Below are 20,000 nucleotides of genomic sequence, written 5' to 3'. Positions count from 1 at the left end.
TCAGTCGTGGCGCGATGAGCAACGTTCGCCAAGCTCGTGCTCGCGTTATTCGTTTTTGTATTGCGTAATTGATCATTTTTGGGAATTACGTCCCTCCTTTTTTTTGTTTTCTTACTATTTTAACTGACTGTGTAAACAATTTTTGAGTGGTGCATTTTCCGGTGGATTTTTTTTTGTTCAGATCCTTTTGAAAATTTTGTACGAAGTTCGAAAGAAAATATAAGGGAGTTTTGAAAGTGTAGCGTAGCTGTGTCAGTTGGTCGCATGCGCTTTTATCAGCCTGTACTTTTTTCTTTTTGCTGATATTTTTGCATTTTCCTACATAGATTTGTACTGAAAGTGAAGCGTTTTTTCGTAGGAGACCTTAGCAAGAATGAGGAATTTCGGGACTCATTAAGCCTAGGCCACACACACCCTATGTACTGAACAGGACGCAACAGGTAGGAGACTTGTACTTCATTGCTTATGTTGTTAACTTGTTTTGCATCAAAATGCTGTTGTATAGTTAAGTAATTATTTTATTGGGTAGACGTAGATTTGGCCCTGGACTAGCTTTGTAAAAGTCAGATGTACTCCACCTAGGCCTAGGGATTCATCATGCACACTTTTAACACCAGTGGGTTGCTTTTGTTTCATTTTACTTTTTTTTCGCCAGTTGTATAGTATTATTATACTAATTTGAGATCGCTATAGAAAACTGAAAATTTCAAATTCATTGGAATGGCGCAGATCAACGATCAACGTCGTATTGTATGGCATGGATCTTTCTGATATAGTAATAAGAAAATATAAAAACTGGGATTTAGAGCCTGGCTATCTTATAAACATATGTGGATTATGTCAAGATTAGCGAACCCACTATTTTTCAAGAATATATTACTTATACCACTTTGATTCATGTATATGTTTGTATATTATATTATATAAGTCTGTAGAATCCACGGGTAATTTTTTTTTACCAGATTCATATGAAATTATAATAGCCACAATGCCCTCTCAAATTCTTTGGCCCTTTTTTGGATACGCTTGTCGCTACAAAGCCTTGGGCTGGAATACCCATCCTCATCATCGTAGTCAAGCGGGCAATCGATTTTATTGCTATTTAGGCTGAAGTATATATGTAGAATCTACTGGTCATTTAATAATAATATGTACATGTATATATTATATATATAATCATATATATATATATATATATTATGTATATATATATATATATATATATGAATTAAAGTGGTATAATATTGTCTTGAAAAGTAAGGGATTCGCTAATCTTGACATGATCCGCATAGTTTATGCCTGTTCCTCTATGATACTGATAAATGAATCATATTTCAGTATCTTGGACGGCTGGCTGGGATTCATTTTGAAGCCCATGACTCGTGTGTTCAAACCGAAGCCTTTCATGTGGTCTACGTTAGACTGGTAAATAATACTTACATACTTATCTAGCGTCCACAAGCTAAGCATAACTTATTTAGCGCAGCCCACTATAATATATTGCTCAGCGTAATTGCTATTGTTGCTTCGGTGATTTTTTTTTTTTATTATTTATGATTCGGCCTCTAATGAAAATTAAATATAATAATTGAACTATAAGTACTTCAAAATATTATGTCGTTCGAAAAACTGCATATAGGATACCCAACGATTATCTTACGGACTATAGAAAATACTTGTAATAGGTCTCATTCATGCATTTAGTTGTATATACATCTTCCGGGAAAACTGTATCGTCCTGGAAAATGTTGCATTCTTCGTTAAGGAAGTCTGTATCTACGTGAAAATCTTTAGTAATGCTGTTATTACGTTAGGGCATATTTTCCAAACATTTGGGCATGATTTGTTTGTGATAACGACGGGTGTGTCACTTGGAACACACACACACACACACACACAAATATATATATATATATATATATATATATATTATATATATATATATATATATATATATTCAATAACCACAATGCCCTCTCGATTTTCTACACTTGGAAACGCTTGCCTACTACCTAGATCTAAATAAAGATATGATGCTCGGATGAGCATCGGAATTTTCCTTCATGTAGATCTAGGCCTAGCAAATGGAAAGCCTTTCCCCAAGTGTGAAGGAATCTTGAAGTTAAGAGGGCATTGTAGTTATTAAAAACGACTTATGAATCTGGTAAAAAGGAGTAGTTCATAATATTATATGTATATATATATATATATAATATATATATATATATTATTATTATTATTATATTATATGATATATATATATATATATATATTATATATATATATATATATATAATATATTATATATATAAACACGTGTTATATATTATCTGTGTGGGTGATGTTCTCTTTAAAGGGAGGCTTTTTGAACGGTATCATAGTTAGTCATGACTGCGCTGTGTAGTTTCATTTTGCACAGTCTCAAGGGCAGTTACGGCTGGCACTTGCCACACCTCTACTTAATAGGCTGTTGGGAGAGGCTTTGGCGGATTAGTCTCCCGTTCTTTCTATGTAAAAGTTCTCAGCTCACTGTAACAACCCATCCTTAATGTTATATACCCTAATAATATCATCAAAAGCTCAGGCTAATGAAACACGAGTTAATTTCACGTGAGGATTAAGTATATAGTAAGTAATTAAGTCGAGGAGCATGAAAGACGTGCATGCTTCATCGACTGATTAACGGCATGAAAAACTTTAATCATCTAGTCCGATGAGGTATTTTAATTTTGAATAACGTTATGACAAAGACATCCAAGTAGAAAGGAGTGGATGAAATTCCTACGCCCTTTGTTGCATGCCATGCTTTGGTTTACCTATCTTTTTTTTCCTTAATAGAAAACCAGGGAATGTATCCTAGCGTCTGAAATATCCATCGGTTATTTTGAGAACCTCTCGTTGACAGTAGGGCAAAATCCAGCTGCTTCTATTTTCCCTTATATGTCTTTTAAACTGCCACGCAGTGCATGATTCAAAAAGGAATTTCGGTGATATCTTTATTGAAGGATATTTAAATACGATCAGAGGTCTGCTTCTGTGAGTTTTTTTTTTTTCCTCGTGTGTGTGTGTTTTTTTTAATCGTCAGAAATATTCATGAAAATCTCCAGCATTGTCCTTTGCCTTTGTTCCCTTGGTGGCTGTCATTTGCTCGGTGTAGGAACTCTCTCTCTCTCTCTCTCTCTCTCTCTCTCTCTCTCTCTCTCTCTCTCTCTCTCTCTCTCTCTCTCTCTCTCTCTCTCTCTCTCTCATACACACACACACACACACGCACACTTACACAAACTGGGATAAGGTAGTTGTGATTATCTTGTTGCAAAAGTATTCTGCAAAAGTATTTAGCAATTTTCGTGATACCCGTTTCTTTTCTTCAATTATTGACGACTTATTAGTTACACCTAAACGCGGCTATCTTATAGTTTTTGATAAAAAAAAGATAATGATCATACGGAAAGCTGGATGAAAACAAAATATATACAGTCATTGCGAGTTATCATATCCGGAATAGTGTTACCACCTTCGCCTAAAATCACGGGCAACAAAATCGAAGCCTTTTTTTTTCTTTCTTTTTTGTGTAGGGGGGGGGGGGAGACTTCCTTATTATTAATGATGCTTAGATGGGCGTGTGTCAGCATGAATACAGAAATGTTGTTAATCGCTGCTATACATGATCGTTGCTCATTTATAGATTAGGTATACAAGCGCTTTAGTTTACGCATCTTCGAGATATACAGTATATTGATGGTTATAAACCTATTAATAAAAAAATTGTACGAATAAAAAAAAATGCGCGAGTTCTTTTCAGCCGTATATCAGTAACCAGTCGAATAAGTCAGCGGCATTGAAACATCGAACAAATAAAAGTAAGTAGAGTGGATCCTTCAAGTGAAAAGGAAATGCAAGCAATTTAGTGCAGGTAAAATAGAGCCTATAGTGGGTTTTACCGAACAATTGGGAACCCAAGCAGGGTAAGGAGATTTGCTGTTGATTGATGACAATACTGAAACTAGGATGCTATTCTGTCGAAGCTTTTAAGCATTGAATAAAAGTGTAATCCCTGCCATCCTTTCACTGCCATAATCGTTTACTGGAATAAACTACTCTTTCTTGATTAATCTTTAAGTTCGTTCGCAGTTATTTGCACGTCTTTGAGCGATTGTTTTACCCTACATTTTAAAAATTCCATAGATTTATAATTGTTTGTTTTATTTATTCAACTTAATCATATTATTACTCGGACAGCGTTTTAAGGGGAAATGTTTAGACGGTGGATTCTTTGCTGCCATTCGCCAGAGAGAAAGAGGGGTTGTTCTAAATAAATGTTGCTTTAGCTAATATAGTTTAAGGAATTTAGAGACATCAGAAGGGTTTACAATCTTACATTTGTTATTTCGACAGATATCTCCTTCAACTTTTTTTTTTTTTTTTTTTTTTTTAATTTTGGAGGAGGTTAGGGTGAACCGCGCTGTATTAATCAGGTATCAGCTAAGTGCGAGTATAGTGAAATTCAAGAGATAATTAAGGTCTGGTTATATAATATCAATATCACTCATTAGTGGAGTAGTCAAGTTTTGTCCAAGAAGAGAGAATACCATTTCCAGTTACCCGTTGAATGTGGATTCGCCTGATGAGCGTCCAAAGGCCCTAAAAATAGAGAAACGAAATTTGTGGGGCAACTTTATAACATTGAAATACGCGACAAAGGCAAAGTCACGGAAACCCCATGTCATGCACATGGAAATTTTGCCTTAACATTCTCCCTGCGTGGCGTGTATGGATACGGAAAGGGAGGCGCCCCCTAAATCCTCCCGGAAATTCACCTACATATTTTTTTTTTTTTTTTTTTTTCTCTAAATTCCGTATTTTTCTCTTGCAATTTGAACTTTTATAAAGTGATCCTCGCTTCTGTCCTGTACTAACACTTCGGGCGGTTTCCTTTTTCTTCGCCAGGCTTCACATTTTATTATACTTTCACTTTTTAAGTTCTCATATATATATATATAAATATATATATATATATATATATATATATATATATATATATATATATATATATATATATATATATATATATATATATATATATACACACACACACGCATATATATATTGTTACTATGGGACCAAAAGAGTAATACACTTTTGGTTCCTAAGTGAAAAATCACATACAACTGATACGCCCCGTAGGAGGGTAGTACCGTTATTTCACCTCTTGCAGTGCACTGTAAGCAATTACGTAAGGCTCTTAGCAGCGTGCCTACAGCCCCTAACTGCAACCCCTTTCGTTCTATTTACTCTACCTCCTCTCATAATCCCTTCCATCTTATTTTCCGCCCTCTTCTAACAACTAATTCATAGTGCAACGGGGAGATTTTCCTCCTGTTACCTTTCAACCCTTTTACTGTCAATTTCCGTTTCAGCGCTGAATGACCTCATAGGTGGCAGTGCTGGGACTTTGACCTAAATTCTGCATTCAGTAAAAAGTCGTAATAATACGATAACGTAGTACAATTGCGTGTATATATATTATATTATATATATATGATATATATATATATATATAATATATATATATATATATATATATATATATATTATATATATATATGTGTGTGTGTGTGTGTGTGTGTGATGTACATATGTATGTATGTATGTGAATGAGAAAATAAAAGTGAAAGAAAGTATATTATGCCTAGCGATTTCATGCTTCTCTACGATGTCACCCCACCTGACTTTTTGTCTACCTTTAGTTTTTCTACCTTCCACGGTAATATCATAATTGCTTTCTTTACCAGAGCATCCTAATCCCTGCTTATTATATGACCATCTCACCTTGTCCCGTTTACCCTGGCTTTATATGTTAGTTTTCATACCCATCCGTTGTCTTTTTTGTTTACTTTCAATTTTTTTTTCTACAGCAATGATCTGTTCACTCTTTTGTAGACCTTAATCTTTAGTCCCAAAGGAATCTGCTTGCTGAGAACCGCCCTTGAAACCTGTCTCCACTCATCGACCCTCCATCTCACATCCACCCTTCCGTTCATGACAGAACCCAACTACTGTAAGCTATTTGTTTGCTTTAATTCCTCGAGAGGTTTTGATCTTACGTGTACTGCCTTTCTTCCCTTTGTACTGCTTAGTACTGCTTTAGTTTTTGCCGCTCTGTCTTTGAGTTCTCTCCTTTCCAGGCACTTCATCTTGAGTTCTCCCCTTTCCAGGCACTATATATTCATCTTGAGTTCTCCCCTTAACGAGGCACTATTCATCTTGAGTTCTCCCCTTTCACTACCATCTCGAGTTCTCCCCTTTCCAGGCACTATTCATCTTGAGTTCTCCCCTTTCCAGGCACTATTCATCTTGAGTTCTCCCTTTTCCAGGCACTATTCATCTTGAGTTCTCCCGTTTCACTACCATCTAGAGTTCTCCCCTTTCCAGGCACTATTCATCTTGAGTTCTCCCCTTTCCAGGCACTATTCATCTTGAGTTCTCCCCATTCCAGGCACTATTCATCTTGAGTTCTCCCCTTTCCAGGCACTATTCATCTTGAGTTCTCCCCTTTCCAGGCACTATTCATCTTGAGTTCTTCCGTTTCACTACCATCTAGAGTTCTCCCCTTTCCAGGCACTATTCATCTTGAGGTCTCCCCTTTCCAGGCACTATTCATCTTGAGGTCTCCCCTTCCCAGGCACCATTTAACTTGAGTTCTCCCCTTTCCAGGCACTATTCATCTTGAATTCTCCCCTTTCCAGGCACTATTTATCTTGCAGTTGTCCTTGTTACAACCTTAGTTACATCTCACATGATCACTGAGGACGTTCACTAAGAATAAGAAGAGGAATGAGTTTAAAGCTGATCTTTAATGTAATCCAACCGGTAGACGGAATACTGTAGGTATTACTTAAAAGATTCTATACTGCGTCCCCATGCCCCCTAACTGCAACCCCTTTCATTCCATTGTGTACTTCAGATCTTAGTCTCTTTTTTTCCATCTTACAAATTGATTCATAGTGTAATTGCGAAGTTTTTCCTTTTATTACACCTTTAAAACCATTTTACCCTCAATTTCCCTTCCAACACTGCATGGCCACATAGGTCCCAGCGCTTGGCCTTTGGCCTAAACTTTATATTCCATGCATTCCTGATGTAATATCGGGAATTGTTGCCTATCTCAAACTGCAGTAAACCACGTCGTCCCTTGGTGCATTCAAAAACCCTTTCTAGGTCTGCAAAATACCGGTATAGCTTGCTGTTTCCTTCCAAAAAATGTTCTGCATCCGTGTATATGTATATATATATATATTATATATATCTATATATCTATATATATATATATATGTGTGTGTGTGTGTGTGTGTGTGTGTGTGTGTGTGTGTGTGTGTGTGAACTTCCTTCCGGACCAAATTAGTACCAGACTGAATTTTGAAACCCCCCCCCCCAAAAAAAAAAAATGTTTGATTCAGTTATGCATGTGTGAACACAATGGAACCATACTTGAATAAATAGACATGATTCATCATTAATTAAATATGGCATTTTCTCGATATGGATGTAATTTTGTATATACAATTTTTATTTGTTTACGCCTCAATTAGGTACCAGGTTGAATACGTTAAAAACGAACGTAGTAATTAGTCTAGAGGGTCCAATTTAGCAGTAATTTGAGTTCTAGAGAAGCTTACTGAATAATTAGGATCTAGTTTAAGTTGAACTCTCAAAACAGAAAATCGGATTTCCTTCAATCAGTATGAAGTTGAGGCAATCTTGCTGCAAACTTCTGATCCCGAAAGAACTGAAAATGTCGATTTTCCAGTTAACTGACTAAATGTTTCTGCGAAGCAGGTAATTGAGAAGTTAGATAGCGGTTGATATGATTCTGGCAAAAAAAGTAAAAAATGTTTGAGGGATTTCTCGGTTACTTGTTGAAAAATTTGTCGGTTACTGACAATGAAAATGCTTTGAAATCTGAAAGAGATGTACAGTTTCATGTTGGCATGTATGTTTTCTGATTAGGTCTGTAGAAAACTTCGTAAAATTTCCAAACACCAATTCAGAATATTACCTGAACTTTACACGTTTATAATAATACGACGGTAATTATGTTAGTGAAATTATGTTTGTGATATCAGCGTAAATCTTCGATGCAGTCGACAAGGGAGGTTGCTATTTTCAGGTCTGCTTATGAATCCGGGATTGATTGAAAACAAAATTGTCAGCGGGCAAAACGGTCCTAAATTCTCTTACTTTCCATCCACTCCCCAACCCACCTCCACGAATAACAGATGAAAAAGATTCAAATTTTTCGTATTTGGCATCAGTTACACATTAATATGCATTAACCAGTTCATTTTAGAGCTAATCAACTTTTAGTTGGATAGAACGTTGTCATTTGGATAGATCCAACCTCAGCTTTTTCACTGTTTCTGGTTTCCAGTTTTCTAGACAAAAGAAGCTTTTTTCTGTAAATTTGCCAGCATCACCCCTTTCTCTCTTCGCTATCTTTTCCCACTTGACTGCTCAGCCGCGTCATTGTTATAAAGACATTCTTTCTGTAATGCTGCAACTCCAAGTTTCCTACATTATACATTTAGCGAGATTGTGGATTCCATCTTTATTTTACAGTCAATACGGAGTTAAGATGTCTTGAAATAATTTTTCCAAGCGATGATTACAGAATTAATGTTTCCATGTTGTTGATAATCTGTGCGAGTACGCCTCAGCTGTAAGACAGGGAAAAGTTTATGTTAATATTTACTGAAAGGATAGAGCTGAGGAAAATCCAAGAAAATGATATACCTGTAAACCGAAAAGTTAGTCAGAAAGGAAGGGAATTGATATGAGACGAGTGGCAGCGCTAGAAAGCACACACGTTAAAAGCGACGCAGGCTGTGCCTATTCGTTTGTCGAAGATTCTCCTCAGGATTTGCATTAGAGCTACATCAGTTTTTCGGCAGCAAGATTGTGCTTCATAAACCGAGTTAAAAAAATTTTTTTAAGGCCTCTCACTCCTCTTTGTGCGTGTTTGCGTGTACTACTTGGTAAGGTGCTATTATTATTTGTTTTTATCTATTTATTTTTTAAACACTGTCGACTTGATTGTGATCTGCTTAACGGGAAGTGGCGTAGGACGTATCCTGTATACTGATAAGTGACTTGTGTCTACGATGGATGGTAATGAGACTTACAGATTAGAGGATGCTTTGGAGAAACTTTCTGGTAGATAACTCTTAAGAACTGTTGCATTTAAATAGAGAAGTCTTGAGTTTTATGCTTGCACTCCATTCAGTCCGTTTGCTTATATCTATTCACATCTTTTTAAAACATCGAATTCTTTCCGTTTTCTTAATTACCGCACGCCCACTTTTATATTTCTCCTTACAATGGCTGTGAATGTGGTAAAATTTCAATATGAAATCTATTGCATTGTCCTGTATAATCAATGTGCATCTTTATTTATATGCTCGCGTTCCTTTGTACTTAAAAACTATTCATAATAAATAGGTTACCGTCCATCCTCCTAGTTAGTCACATTTCTTATATTTCAGAAATATCAAATCCATCTAACCATGAACTAATTACACAAATATGTAGATGGGTTTATTTTCATTTCATATGAAACTGAATCACTTGCGTTTGAAGATGTTTTCTCAGAATTGTTTCATGGATCAATAGATCAGTAAGAGTTCTAAGATGCTTTAGTTGTAGTCAAGTTACAACAGTGAAAGCGTTAGATCCTCGATAGCCTTTAAGTGCGTTTACGTGTTTCTTTCCCTTTGCAAACTTGAAACTACTGCTGTAACTTGTTATTGTCGAAAAGGTTTCCCACGCTCCAGCATACAATTCCTTTGTAGACTTCCGATGGATAAATATTTTAATGGACAATTATTTGTAACAGTGATATGCTGTTAATTATATTGTATCAGTCTTTAAATAAGAACATTATTCGTAAGTATTAAATTCTGGAAGTTTGTTTAAAATTGCTCTCTTCGTACTCAGTCTGGTTTGAGAATCGAAATTTAATGCTTAGTGGTTATGAAATGGGCCTGTTACAGTCTTTATTCCTATATTCATCTAAATTTTGGCCAATTGCTCTATGTTGTTTGCACCACTTCAAATAAAAAGTAGCTAATTTTTATCTTCCACTGAGAGAGAGAGAGAGAGAGAGAGAGAGAGAGAGAGAGAGAGAGAGAGAGAGAGAGAGAGAGAGAGAAATAGGTGCGAACGCCCAAAGACAGAGATGAATTCCACGGGGGTACGGTTAACAGGGGAAAAGGAGAAATGGAAAAAAAGGCTGGAAACTTTTAGTTCTTGCGAAACTTTCCGTTCGTGTGATTGGAAGCCTTTTTTTTTTTTTTTTTATCTATTTTTCATACCAATCCCTTTTCGTACTTTTCAGGAATAATCTTCATATGCCTTTAACATGGTTTTGGTGGGAAGTTACGTCAAGTTTTATTGTGATTATCATGCTTACATTCTTTAAGCATCCATAGGGCGGGGCATAAGTCCTCAGAAGCAGATGGGTAGCATGATTATCTACAGACTCCCACACAAATGTGAAAGAACATTTAGACGAATATACTATACAGTTCACAAAAGTACCGTCGGTGTATGGTAAATAAGAATTTATGTAGCACGTCAGTCTATTGTAAGGGTTTATGCACTGTCTGGAACATTACAACGCTAGTCTTAATTTCTTTCTCGTCTTCATTAAGTGCAGGCATATCTACAATCACCATGTCTTTTCCCACGAAACGATGGTTCAAGGAGCTGCTTTTATTGCACGCGCGCTCTGTGTATGTCTTTGTTTGTGTGTGTATTAGTCTGTCTGTGTCTGTGATGAAAGAGCAAGTGACTCGAACAGAGATCTCATTTCCTACGTGATAATGCTTCTGCAAGTCTTGCATATTCATAGCGATGTTGTGAGTGCTGAAACAGGTTCGCGTAGTCGGTCACATATTACTCAGTATTGTTTCAGAGGAAGGGAATTATTCATTCGTTTATTTCAAGATTATACTGCTTAGAAGCAACTATTACCTTTTTATGTCATTCGATATGATGATTGATTCACTGGATTTCTGATTTGTCTGGTACTTTGTGTCCTTTTTTATTTGTATTTCACTATATGATTTAACTTTTTTTAGGCTATACTTGTACTCATTTCATAGAATAATGACGTTGTGTAATTTAACGTTTCCTCATATGTCTTCATTCCATAGAATTATGGTGATAATATGATAAAGATATTAATATGTGATCTAATATAATAATTTATTTCTGTAAAGTGCAAGAAATTCTCCTCATTTGCGATGACAAAACTTATTACGGTGGAATTTATTTATTTTTTCTTTTTTCGAAAATTTCGTTGCACACAATTTACAAAGAGCGGTCATTTTTAGTGATGGAGGAATTATTATGCTGTGAATGATCTAGTGTTAATGTACTTCCGGGGTGAATAGTTTATATGGCATTATATATATATATATATATATATATATATATATATATTATATATATATATATATATATCTATATATATACACTATATATATACACACACACACACACACACACACACATATATATATATATATATATATATATATATATATATATATATATAGTATATATATATATGTATATATGTATATACATATTACATATATTAATATGTATGCATAATATTATATATATATATATATATATATATATATATATATATATATGTGTGTGTGTGTGTGTGTGTTACTACGTATATATGTACTACGTATATATGTATACATACGTATCAGGGAGAGCGCAAGTCTCTTTCAAACCCCATCTTGTTCCAGCAGTGCTCGTCAATGTTTTCAATCTGCATACTCCTCAGGGCGAGATTATCTCACTTAACTGGGTACCTTTAGAGTCCTTTTCGCCGTGCCGGGATGTTTGGAAATTAGGGAAGCCCTTAGGGAGGGATCTCGGAATTGCCAGGCATCAGTCTGGTCGCTGGTAGGAATCTCAAGGACTCTTGGATGCTGATCGATTCCAGCTCTCGTAAAGCGGCGCTGGTGGAATTCGGGTTATCTGAAAGGACGAATTGTGAGTTAGTCAGGAGAGCGAGAGGTAGTTTTAACAAGCCAGTGGGTTCTTATAGCTTTTATGGACTTATCTGTGGATTTTAGGTGGATTCTTTGGCAGTGACCTTTTTTTTTTTGCTACTTGATCAGATTATTAATTTGTCGTCACTTATTTCTTTTCCCTTTGACAATTTATTTCTTGGTCATCTAACCATTGCAAGCAATTCGCAGCGTAAAAAAATTTGAATATTATTAAATGATAGTTAATTTTCTCTCTCTCTCTCTCTCTCTCTCTCTCTCTCTCTCTCTCTCTCTCTCTCTCTCTCTCTCTCTCTCTATTTCAGTTTTCCCGTTCGTTTAGTCATTTTGTAACTTATCACCATTATTTTGTCTTTTTATTATAACTTCGATGCTCTGAAAGCGGCGACGATTAATGTTTACTAAGAATTCTTAACTATTTTCCTCAATAGATATTCAGCTTTTAAGATACCATATGGCATGTAATAAGTTATTGACCCTTTATCCTTTGATCTCTTATATTTTACCGGTTTTGCAAGTGATTGATTTTAACCTTTGATGTTAGGTGTGACGGCCTCCTAATGATTAATTTTTTAACCCGTTTACCTGGAGGACCGAATGGGCTGTATTATTTTGAAAATTTCAAAGAAGATTTTGGAAGAGTTTATGAGGACTATATTACTTATTTATGGTTTGGTGTTTTCATTTAAAAATACCAAACTATATTACTTATTTGTGGTTTTGTGTTTTCATTTAAAACTACTAAACTCTATTACTTTGATTTTGTGTTTCATTTAAAAATAATAAACCTGAAAGAACGATGAGTAGTTTTCCCTTTGGTTTATTTTAAAAAAATGCCCAGCTTATCGGACTTCCAAGAGGGGACATAACAAGGATGCAGGTCGGTATGCCTTTTTAATTACCATTAACTTGATCTTTTTTTTTCAAGATTTAATAATGAAAAACTTTACGGTACTAGAAGAAACTTGACTTCTTCACACCTAACTATATTTATCTAAGCTTATTTTTTATTAATTAATTTTTTTTTTTTTTACAAAAAGTATGTTTCCCCTAAGCATTTACAAGGTAATTTTTTAAACATTCCAAGCATTTAGTTGTTGGAAAAACTCATTTGTGCAGCGGATTTTGAATGACCACTTTCCAGGATTGGACCTTCCCTTTGCCATTACATGAGCGTCAAATGCTTTACTTTTTTCTATATGCTACTAAAAGAGTTTTGTTCAGTTTCTTTAATTAATATACTTAGTCCCGAATAAAAAACCAGTCTCTTTTAAGGCCACTTGATTAGGGGTGTAGGAATTAGTCCCGAATAAAAAAGTCTCTTTTAAGGCCACTTGATTAGGGGTGTAGGAATTTGATATGTAATATATATATATATATATATATATATATATATATATATATATATATATATGTATATATATATATATATATATATATATATATATATATATATATATTTCTCGTTAGATATGTCGCACTTGAAATGTTTAATACTTGTCTCTGTTTCTCTCTTCTCTCTATCTCTCTCTCGTCTCTCTCTCTCTCTCTCTCCTTCTCTCTTCTCTCTCTGTATATATATATATATATATATATATATATATATATATATATATATATATATATACACGTATATATATATATATATATATATATATATATATATATATATATATATATATATATATATATATTTCTCGTTAGATATCTCACACCTGATAATGTTCAAGTTCTTATGTTGTACTATTCACATATTAGGGAGAGAGTTAATGTTCTCTCAAAGCTTCGTAGAGTAGAAAGTTCACTAAACATTTCCATTAAGAAAATGATACATAACAGTTGCAAGCACCAAGGTCAGCGACTGGCTCTCTCTGAATGCAGTGTAATGGGTTTTGCATGTTGCACAAAGCTCCACCCATCGCCGTGATGATGGTTGGGCTCTAAACAACGTTAGTAAATACACTTTCAGTGCGATAATTTTCGTGTTGCTGGAATTCGTGGTGCCTAAATTAATGTTATTCTCCTTGATTAAGTACATTTCCACAGCACGTTTTCAGGCGGTTGTTTGCAGTATATAACGGTTTTCGTACGCAAAATAGGAATGAGGTGTGCTCAGGATAATATATATATATTATATCTATATATATAGTATATATATATATATCTATTAAGTCATGATATATATAATATATATATTATTTTATATTTATTTTACATGTAATAATATGTATATTATATATATAGTAATCTAATATATCTTGTAATATTATATATAATAACTAACAGAAGTTTGAATATAGGCCACAATAAAAAAATAAGCAGGGTATGATCTTTATCGGTATCACCTATTATTTAAGATATTTTCCAAAAGGTTGGTACTAAGTAGAGAAATTTCATATAACACGTATGCTAGGATGGGAAGGTATTAATTACGAACATACTAACAGTTAATGAAAAAACTTTTTACACCTATAAGGTGTGGTATAAAGTTGATTTTGACAGGTAGATGGTTTACTATTCATAAATCTTATTTTTGCGGGATAATTGGTCTGAATTATGTCTTGGTGGAAAATGCAACAAGTTTCTCGCATAGTTTTCCTTTGAAATGTATATATTTTAAATATTTTCGAAATAAAACTATCATGTATGCATTCCTATTATGATATTTATATTTATTCAATTAAGAGAACTCTTTTACAAGCCTTGATTCGGTTATATTTTTTTTTTAACATCTGTCTATTCATAACATGGTTATCTGTCCATATGAACAAAAACTACAAGGTTATACTTCTAATATCTTGTTTAGTTGACCATCATAGAATTGATCACAATCATTACATGGGATTTGATATAAGCATCCTTTGGTATTGTCAGGCGAGTTTTTTTTATCAGTGCTGTTATCTTTCTATTATTTTTCTAAAGTACCACATTAATATATATCAGCTATTTTTTTCCTTTCCATGTTTTACAAAACTTCAAGCCATATTTTTATGTTTTCCCTTAGTTCTTCGGTCATAATTTCAAGGGAAAGAAAAACTTCAGCCCCATTGACAATACCAGCTTTTGCACAAACCTGTCATTCATGTCTTTATAATTTTTCAAATTTTTTGCTGTTATATTTGAACCTTCCACTCATTCTAAAGTAAAAAATACCTTCGTTACACACACACACACACACACACAGTTGTGGCAAACCGGGTAGATTTCATTTGCTTTACAAGGTGTGCAGGCCCCACTTTGTCAAGCAATTGCTTCTGGCGCTTTGCTCAGGGCATATGAACATTTATTTATAATTTCAACATAAATTTTGTAAATAATGTAAATACTGTTGTTGCTGGCATTGTTATTTACTGTTCTGTTGATTTTTACAATGCTACTGGTTTTATGAGTCTATTTATTAGTTTTGATATTGATTTTAGGTTGTTGATTTTATTTCTTTCGGGAGACATTGAGCTGAACGTTGGGCCTGTTAGTCATTACAGTATGAAAAATTGCAGATACTTTACTCCAATTCGAGAATATTAGGTCAAATCTTATTGATCTCCAAGAATTGTGCCCGTAAATACGATTTGATGTTTTTAACTGAGTTCTTTTAAGAAGTAACAAGTTAAAGGTTAAGTTTTTAATTCCAGTATTTGATGGCCCTGACTTTATTTATCGTCATAATATCCAACATTTGCAAGTTATGGCTGGATGACTTATTTATATTCAGAATATTTAGAGTGTAGTTGCCATGAAGTTCTTTGTTTTAAAAATTTGGTAAGTTCTACTATATATTTTAAAATTTTTAGTAAGTTCTACAATGTATACGTATTTGCTGTTCTGCAGTACAAATATCAGTGGTTCTATATATGACTGTCTCTTGGGGAGGATTAGTATGGCCCAGTCACAGGAATCCAAAGCTTCATTCGTTATTTGTGAAGACTGTAATACAAAGGACAGTGAGTGGCTAACTTTAAATATCACAGATCAGCATTGCTGGTAATAGATTACACCTCATATTCACAGATGTTCCAGTTATTGTCAAGTCTAAGGTCTGTGAATATAAAGGCACTTCTGATCACTACACTATTGAGATGGACATATATCTGTCAATCTGTAGCTATATTCCTAATGCCACCGTTGGAAAAACGATCTGGCTAAAATCCAGAGCCAGTTGGGATCGTGTTGTTGAATATTGTCTGGCACTTAATATTGTAGATGTTATATTACATCCTGATCTCAAGAAGTTGAATGGAATGCTGATGACTATTTTAATAAGTTATCTCCTAGAAAGTTCATCAAATTTAGGACAAATGACCAGCCTTGTGTTGATGATACATGTAGACGAGCCTACCATAACAAACAGACCAAATTCAGTGCATGGAGAGAAAATCTTTCAAATAAAAATTACATTATTTTTGTTGAGTCTCGCCGTTTGCGAATAAAAGTTATTATTCAGCCGAGAGAAATTGGAATAATTCCTTGAAGAGGAAACTAAGGAATTGTTCGGCCTTATCTGTGGTGGACCAAATTGGCATCATCTATCTTTGGGTCAAGATTGTTTTCCATTTCACCACTACTAACAGATGATGGTAGATTTGTTACTGGTCCTGGGGAAAAAAAAGGCTGAACTGCTTCATCAAGCTTTTGAAGCTGAGCAATTAGTCTCCCAGAGGATGTCGTGCAATGGGAGCTTTATAATATCAAGCGAAGGTGCAATGCATTACTACCCTAATACTGTTCTCCTTGCATTTTAATACATTTTTATTTATTTATTAATTTATTATTTTTTTTTTCATTTTTAATAAGTGGGGTCTCTTCTGTTTATAATTTCCTTTACCTCCTCTTACATCTTCCTAATGAACACCATAGTCTGCGGAAGCTTGAATTTCAAGTCTGTGACCCCAGTGGGCTTGTTCCATATGAATAGGTTCCATCTTTCTTCTGAATAGTAATAATTTATATATATGAAAACTGGAAGAAAAATTAGGTTAATGAAATTTGGTTCGTTCCGACCGATGACGTTGGTTTAAACCTTACTACACCAGATTACAGTAATATTATAAATATATATAAAATATAATATATAATAGTTATATCTTATTAAATGTATGTATTATATGTATGATATATATATATACTATATATATATATATTATATATATTATATATATATATATATATAGTTAAGAAAGCGAATACCGCAGGCAGAAGATCAGTTCTAGGCGCTTTCTCGTCGAATAAACCTGGGAAAGCGTTTGGTACTGATCTTCTGCCTCATTTTCCTGTCGCATTTGCTTATATAATGAAGTCACGTGCACCTACTGTGATGTTTTAAGCCTATATTATATTATTATATATTATATATATATATATATATATGTATATAATATAAGTCATATCGCATTACCGTGATTCATATACATATATCGAGCTACAAATGTCCTTTAATATCTAATTCGCTCTACCTCGGAATTAATATATTTTCATATATGTTTAACCGAAGGGGAATTTTCTAGGCGATAATAGATTTGCCGGCTGACGGCCGGCAAATCTATTATCGCCTAGAAAATTCTCCTTCGGTTAAACATATATGAAAATATATTAATTCCGAGGTAGAACGAATTAGGTATTAAAGGACATCTGTAGCTCGATATATATATATATATATATATATATATATATATATATATATATATATATATATATAATATATATAAATTTTTTTGCTGATAGAGAGTGGCTTCTTAATTTTAAGTACTAGTGTTTGGAAACTTGAGTGTCCTGTTCTGCCCTGTCCTTTTTGTCATACATACTTTACATGTGACATGCACATATAAGGTTTGTGGTGTGTGTGTGTGTGTGTATATTTGTGTATTTGGAGTTTGTCTTTTCGCAGTTTCAGTTACATTCTCCGGTGTTTATAAGCTAGTTATACTTTTCTTCTTCGGATAGGTCTGTCCTATCTGTCTTGTTAAAGAAGATCCATTGAACTGAACCGGAGAAAAACTTTGGAGGTCATAGGAGCATGAAGACTGCGTTGCGTTATCGGGTAAGAGAGGAAAGTTTGAGAGAGGAAAATAGATTGGCTTCGAAGAAGAAGTTCGGTTGTTGGTTATTTTTCATTCATTTATTTTTTTTATTAAAAGTATAAGTCGATGGGCAGAAAGGGAATGAGGAGACCCACAGATTATGCAGTATTATGTTAACATTTCTCTCTCTCTCTCTCTCTCTCTCTCTCTCTCTCTCTCTCTCTCTCTCTCTCTCTCTCGAGACACAAAGCGAAAGAGAGAGCATCTTCCAAGAAGCAAGAATCACCGATAAGAGAGAGAGAGAGAGAGAGAGAGGAGAGAGAGAAGGAGGACAAGTCAATCAGCATTCGAGCTTTTCCTAATACTAAGAGGTCTGTTGTAATGTTTTATAAACGTCACCTTATGACATTTTGCAAATGTTCATTTTAATGGGACGTTTAGTGTGTCAAAGATTAGTGAAAAATAGACCTCTAGGCTACATTAAAATGTAAAGGTTCAATCTGGTTTGGTGATGAATCATTTAGATAAGGTACAAGGTAAATTGTTTTGCTTTTATTTTTCAAGATTACGGCGAAACACCATTTGGACGTAAGGTTTGGGGATTAGAGAGATAGGCTCTCTCTCTCTCTCTCTCTCTTCTTGCTTCTTGGAAGATGCTCTCTCTTTCGCTTTGTGTCTCAACTGAACGAGGTCACGTATAGTTGAATTTATTCTCCCTGACGTTTTGTTCATTTGTAGAGATAGCAAATTTGGCCTCTGAACACAAATGATGTCATGACTTGTTGCCAAAGTCAAAGTCTCTCTCTCTCTCTCTCTCTCTCTCTCTCTCTCTCTCTCTCTCTCTCATATATATATATATATATATATATATATATATATATATATATATATATATATATATGTATATATATAATAATATTTTTTTATCTTCATCGACGGTAATTTTATCATTGACTTCTTGCTTCAGGCTGCCATGGATGGTGAGGTGAACAGACTTGACATTTTGCTTAAACAAGAAGTCATTGCCAAGAAAATAAAATAAAAAACATAAAAATCCATGCTCGACACTTTGCCATCAAAGGTTTCTTGATAAAAGGATATCTTATTTCAGAAAAATTTTCTATATCCTTCATGTCTCGTTCTTCATAAGACTTGACCAACGTATCAATCTCCCATTGGCCTGACGTCAAGAAAGATGTAACTGTAATTCTCGGCATCTTACAAGAGCAAGAACGCCTGAAATTAAGAATCTCCAATCTCCCATTGACCTAAAGTAAAAAAAGGTTTGACTGTAATTCTCGGCATCTTGCAGGAGAAAGAGAGCCTGAAATTAAGAGGCTTCCCCCCCCCCCCCCCCCCCCCCCCCCCATTCAGGACATTTCCCTTCAGCATGGGGGACGTTGCTTTTACCTTCCAGGCCGTAGTGCTTCGTGCTACGTCATAGAGTGGCCTATATACTTACGTAAATAGTGACACGTGTTGGCTTGCAGGAGGCGCCAGTTGAAGCCGATAGAGCCGTTTTCCACTCCTGTATTCCTAGCTCTTACACAGTCTATATTCGGGGGTTGTCATGCATGTCAGTAGAGTACCCAGTTGTCCACGCTTTACGAATCTCTCTCTCTCTCTCTCTCTCTCTCTCTCTCTCTCTCTCTCTCTCTCTTACGAATACAGACGTGCAAATAGTTGCAGATGAATCCCTTAAAAGGTTGAGAAATACGCACTATCTTTCTCTCTCTCTCTCTCTCTCATCTCTCTCGTCATCTCTTCTCTCTCTCTTTCTTTATATTTATATATATATATTTAATATATATATATATGTGTGTGTGTGTTGGTGTGGTGTGTGTGTGTATGTATATATATATATATATATATATATATATATATATATATATATTAT

The 20,000-nt window shown here is 34.5% G+C and overlaps 1 protein-coding gene across 1 annotated transcript in view; it reads left to right on the top strand.

Moving 5' to 3' along the window:
• LOC135222411 (uncharacterized) overlaps positions 1-20,000 on the top strand; it is a 440,725-nt gene that overhangs the window by 5 nt on the left and 420,720 nt on the right. The window contains exon 1 of the mRNA XM_064260498.1: positions 1-64. This exon is cut by the window's left edge and continues 5 nt beyond it. The gene's annotated coding sequence lies outside the window, so the exon portion shown is untranslated. The remainder of the gene's footprint in view (positions 65-20,000) is intronic.

This window comes from Macrobrachium nipponense, chromosome 3 (assembly GCF_015104395.2).
Source record: "Macrobrachium nipponense isolate FS-2020 chromosome 3, ASM1510439v2, whole genome shotgun sequence".
NCBI lineage: Eukaryota > Metazoa > Arthropoda > Malacostraca > Decapoda > Palaemonidae > Macrobrachium > Macrobrachium nipponense.
Note: the sequence above shows the minus strand (reverse complement) of the source record. Positions and strands in the feature narration are given on the sequence as shown.